Genomic DNA, 6,000 nt, shown 5'->3' on the forward strand with positions numbered 1-6,000 from the left:
ATGAAGGAGCCGAAAAAAAAAACCAACAACAACGACACAGTTTTTTTGTCCTGAATGTGGTTTTTGGAGGCTGGGATTTCTAATGATTAGGTTTTTGTGGTTTATATATACAGGACTCTCTGGCTAAGGCGATCATTATGCTGATGAGAATCAGCAGCACGTGGTGCTTCAGTCCTCAGACTTCTGCAGCCTTCAAAATAAATAAAACAATGTGCATCCCCCACAGGAGAAGAAACTTTGCTTTAAGTCGCTCTCACCCACGGGGAGGGGGACGAGGAAGGGGGGGAGCAGGAGACGGTCTCTGATCTCCACTTCTCTCCGGGTTTTTTCCATTAACACTTTTAGGCTTGTTTGTTTAAAAAAAAAAAAAAAAAAAAAAAAAAGCTTGAAAAATCTTGTTTGGAAAAAAAAATAATAGTAAGAATAAGCTGGTGCCAAATGTTTGGGTTTTTTTTTTTTTTTTTTTTTTGCTAAGTCTCTGGTAGTCTAAAGCCTAAACCATTTCCTTGAATGAATGAAAGCTATAAAGCCCCCCCTCAGACTGTTAAGGTAAAAGGAGTCTGGTTTGTTTTCTCCCTTAAAAAAAAAAAAAAAAAAAAAGGGCAGATCTTATTAAAAACAATTTACATACCCAATAGTAAAAAAGTGTAAACGCCTCCCCGCGCAGATAACAACCTATCACAACCCTCCCTCTAATTTCTAAGGCTTTACTTGCTACTTCCACCTTCTTGTAAAAAGTCGGCGCTGCGTGTGTGCTCCTTGCTCGCCGCCTGTGTGTGACTCGGGGCGGTGTGTGTCTGTCTGTCTGTCTGTCGGGTGTTTTTTTGTTGTTTTTTTTAATTTTTGGTTGGTTGGGTTTTTGTTTGGTTTGGTTTTTTTTTTTTGGGGGGGGGGGGGGGGAGGGAGGGAGAGAGGGGACGTGTCATTTTCACGCAGCCTTTATAAACCCTAAGTCCGGCACCCTGACCCAGCAGAAAAGCCAGGTTTGTCCTGCCCCCCTCCCCCCCCCCTTTTCCCCGCGGAAACCACGGCGGAGCAGCGGTCCGGCAGCCCCACGTACACGGGGGTTTGGGAGGCGGGGAGGGTGTGAAGAGACAACTGCGGGGCTTTTTCCGCGCCCCGCGGAACCTCCGCGCCTTTCGGCAGCCCGGCCGGCAGTGCTGCCCCCCCCCCTCCTCACCGCGCATCCCCCGGACTCCTTCTTGCCTCCTCCCGTCCCCCCAAGTTCTTGCTCCCAAAACCCCCCCGGCTCTGCACAGGGGGGGGAATGTGGGTGCAAAAGCAGCGGCCCGGCCTCAGCTCTGCTCCTTCCGTTTTTGATTGTAAAGAATAATAATAAGAAAAGATCTGATGTTCGGTCACAGGGGAGAGCTCTCGCTCCGCGCACCGCGGCTGCCGCCTCCGCTCCGCTCAGCGCCCGCCACAGAGGCCCCGCCGGCACTCGGCCCCTCCTCGGGCTTTCCCACGGTTAAGATGGGCAACCACAGCCCCTAACCCACTGCCTTGCAGCCAGCTATATCCTCGGCTTTATTTTTTTCCCCTTATCGCTCCCCCTCTCCTTTTAAAAAATGGTATTATTATTTTTTTTAATTTTGTATATTTTTCCCTATCGGGTCCAGTGTTGGAGGGACCATGGAAGTTTTCTATCTCCTTGTGAAAAATCAGTTGCTGTGGATAACACCACAAACCGCTCCTGAGCTCCCCCCACTTTTTGGACAGCCAAAGGGATCTGCTTTTCCCCAAAAGTGGCCACAGGCATTTGCAAAGGAGAATTATTCATCCCCTATAGGGAGTCGTATACTCAGAAGCTCTGTTTTTCTGTATTGCTGTGTAGCTGCGATACAGAAAATATGTATTTTCATAATTATTTTAGTAAAATCCTTATGACTGTAGGTTCTTCTGGCATTTTCCCCTCCTTTAGTTGGAGGGGAAATATATTCCATTAGAGCAAAAAGTTCTAGAAAGAAGGCAAGAGGTTGTCTTATGTCCAAATACTATATAAACCTGACAATCATTATTTAATTTCAAACAAGATACACTTCCACTTTTAATTATTCACACTAAAACTTTTACAGTTGCCTCTCATCCTACTAAAATAGAATGTTAATTTGGATAAACTAAGTTATTGGAAGCTACCAGTTTAAGGTCACTTAAAATAGTCCATGGTTATTTATAATGTCGAAATAAAATTTTCCACTGAACGCCCTAACAAAGTTTCAGGTATCTGGCACAGCTGATTTTCAGTCTCCGTGCAAAAATATCTTTCTGCTGAACATTTACACATTTAACAGGAACTTACTACATCTTGGAAAGGATCACAACTCGGGGCACTAGCATTTTATTTAAAGGGTTACGTACAAGTTAATAAAGAGTACCAGTAACATTTATGGACCTGCATAAAAGCTGGATGGCATTTTTCAGAAATAATAATTTATGTTAAGATATATAAAATCTGGAATGTTGGCTTGGATTTGGCTGAAGTGGAGAGCAACCCTGCCGCTCGGCTTTCCTTGGGTTTCATTTCAGAACTTCTCGGAATTTTAACACTGGTTGCAAAATGTGTCATATTTTAGGATGTGAAGAGAATTGTAGGAGGTTAGTGGTAAATGTGCTTGCACAGCAAATTTGCATTGTAACAAACACCTTCGGATCCACTTTATAAAACAGGATTTTCACCAGTGCTGCTACATTTGCTGCAATTTCAGTCATCTTCTAACGTTTTCACTTTAATTTTGTTATGAAAACAGCTTTAATTATATTTCTTTTGGACAAAAATACAATGTTTTAAAGAACATAGAGTTTGTTTACCATTGCATTTATAAAACATGTGCCCAGCACACTCCAGTTGCAAGCAGCGTATGGTCAAGATGAAAAATTATTGTGAAATTTGAAAGTTTCTAACCTGGGTGATGTTTCCTAAATAAGCAGTTTTGATACCAGTTTGTTGGGCTGGAATGTGCTGTGAAAACAATGAATACAGAATTTATTTTGAGCTTCTCTGTACGTGTAAATAACCTTTGTGAAATGGGAATAAATGAATGGGTTCACTGGGGTTGTTATTATATTGGGTATTTTTAGTCAGAGTTACTACAGCAATGTCAGCAATTATTACTATAGTTAAGAACTTGCCAATATTCTCCTTCCAGCATCTACCTTCCCAAAGTTTTTTTTTTTTATTATTATTCACTCATGTAAATGTGCATCAAGCCAAGATGCATGAATTTAAGTAGGCTTAGTGCTCAAGAAGGTTTTGCCCAAAATTTCCATTAATTTCAGTAGGGGCGAGATAAGCTCCAGTGTCTCTTGGCAGCACTTTACTTTCACTTTGGCTTTAAATTGACTGTTTGCCCAGCTATTCTTCACTTTTTCATAAGTATGACAAATAGTAACTCTACATTTGCACGTTATTTGGTCTGTTAAGTAGGCATGTAGTACTAACTACCTACAGCATTCACAGTCAGGCTATGGTTTAACTCCTGTGTCCCTGTTCCACAGCCCAGATAAAAGAAGATTCTTTCTTTCCTGAAATTAGTCAAATGCATTCAATATTTCAGCACCATGCACTGTTTTGTTTTTTTTTTTTAGTGTTTACAGTGCCCAATAAGCACAAATGCATGAAAGGCAGGCTGCAAAATTATTACATAAAAAAGCCAAACTCTCAAACTTGGGCATTTTAGTTTTTCTCACAGAATTTTCAGTAGGAAGTGAGGATGAAGAGCTGATATTTTTATGTTCTGTCTCAGGATTTGATGCTGACTTGCTCTGTGACCTCAGGCAAGCCTTTTAGCAAGTCTCCCTTCAGTATAAACTGGGCTACTACTAGCGTGTACCTTTTGAGATATAAAAATATGTCTTAAGTTCTCAGAAGTCCAATGATTATCAGGGCCGTGCATCTGTAAAGTATACCAATAACAACAGGAGAAAAATTCTAAAAGCTCCTAAGAAACCTGTTCTGTCACTACTGAAAAATCGTCAGCTTTTCCATGGCACACAGGGAAATGAGTGTTATGCAAACAACAAAGTAAATAGTTGCTGCTTCTGATTTTTTTTCTAAATTATTTATTTTCTGCTTCTCTAATCCCAATGGACTGCAATCTTAGGCCTCAGTTCTACCATGGGGTTCTCCCAGTTCCCTCCCTGCCTGTAACCTCTTGTGCCCCACTAGAATTATTTGTAGTTCAGTGAGATTTAAAGCAGCAAATGGCCAGGTCATCATCTAGAAGGAAAGAAATGTGGGCCTACTTGTCACCTTGTAACAGGGTTTGAAAGAGAAAGTACAGTCTGAATTTTTGGTCAGTAAAACCTCGAATTGTAGTATGATTAGAAAAATGTCTGATTCGGGTTTTTTTGCAAGTTAATTTTTTTTTTTTTTTGCTTGCAACATGTGAACTAAAAATGAACTGTTAAGGTCCTCATAGTTGGTGGCAAACTGTTTTTTATGGCAAGATTGGTTTTGTTCCTTTCTACTAATCCTCCTCTATACTTCTGTCTAACTGATTTCAGAATGAGGAAAAGGTAATTTTTACTCTGATTTCAGAGAAAAGCAGTGCTTTGTTTTAGAGGTAAAAGGCTAAAAAATTAGAGCTTAAAGGCCTTTTTTTTTTTTTTTTCTTTCAGCATATATAAAAGCAGCATGAGCCAGAAACTTCACGGTTATTTTTTCTGTTGACCTCAATGAAAACTGGTTCCCTTGACTAACTGTGGGGAAAGTGGGTGGTATAACTGTTTGTAATTAAAAAGGGTTTATACATTTGGAACCTTGCAGAGTCCCTAAATTCTGCATGCTGTTTTTTAAGAGACTAATGAAGTGCACTCTGGCCAGACACAAGCTCCACAAAGCTCACACAGAAGATCCTACAAGATGTAAGTCAGTCTCGAGTGGGAGAGGTTTGTTTTTTTTTTTTTAATGCTCTCAAGCACAGGCATAACACCAGATCCTTTCTTTTGTGTTCCAATGGTGAGGATTCCCATTGTGAATCTGTTCTCAATAGCACGAATGGCAGAAATAATTTTTATGCAGATTCTTTGTTAATGAAAATAGAGCTATAGAAAAACACCCAATAATGCAAGATGTGTTCTAAAAAGAGTGAAAACATACTAAAAAAAGAAAGGTGGTGCAGTCTACAGAAGTGTAATAGAAGAAGAAAGCATATGGTAATAGTAAATGTAGAGTAAACATATGGGATATAGTAAACCAGCTCTTGAAGGAACTATAAAAATTAGTCTATTTTTGCCCTCTTTACTGCAAATTCACCCAAACGATGAACTAAGCACAGGCAAGCCAGACCAGAGGATCAAGAACAATCATATTTACAGTATGACATACATAAAGTAACCCTGAAAATGATGAGCATCCTGGTGCCATTTTAGCATTAATAGATGTATGGCCCAAATTAGGTGTGGCCTTCAGAACTCAGGTGGGGGGAGCATAGCACAGGGTCAGTCAACTCTTGTGGACTTGGCAGCCACGTGGCAGGAGACAACAACATCAGTTCAGGAAAAAGCCATAAGAACAGATGACAAAACATTAGGCAGCACAGGAGTGATTCTCTCTAGTAATAAAAGACAAAGACCTGGCAGAAAAAGTATTAGAGGTGAAACTGCCAGCAGTATCTGCAGTTAAACTTGTCTACCACTTGCCAGTATAAGATCTTGTTTTCACTCACCTAACGTTGCCAATTTTTAACTGTTCAGGATGAGCTTTGCAATCCTGAGCCTGCCTCAAGCCGAGTTTTTTTGGAAACTTCCAGCAGATATTCTGCTGCTACTAAGATCAGCATTAAGAGAAAACACATTGTTTCACAACATTTCTTAGAATCATCCCAGGATCTCTTTTCAGAGCCGGGATGGGAAGTTTTAAGAAGCAGGGGAGGAATCAGGAGGAAAAAAGCAGATAAGTTCCTTTTGTTGCCCTTGACCAAAAGGATCCACCCGAACTTGGCCGAGTTGGAAGTTGCTGAAAATTGTTGAGGTTTTTCCTGCGCCTGCTCAGTGCAGATG

This window comes from Heliangelus exortis, chromosome 3 (genome assembly GCF_036169615.1).
Source record: "Heliangelus exortis chromosome 3, bHelExo1.hap1, whole genome shotgun sequence".
NCBI classification, from domain to species: domain Eukaryota; kingdom Metazoa; phylum Chordata; class Aves; order Apodiformes; family Trochilidae; genus Heliangelus; species Heliangelus exortis.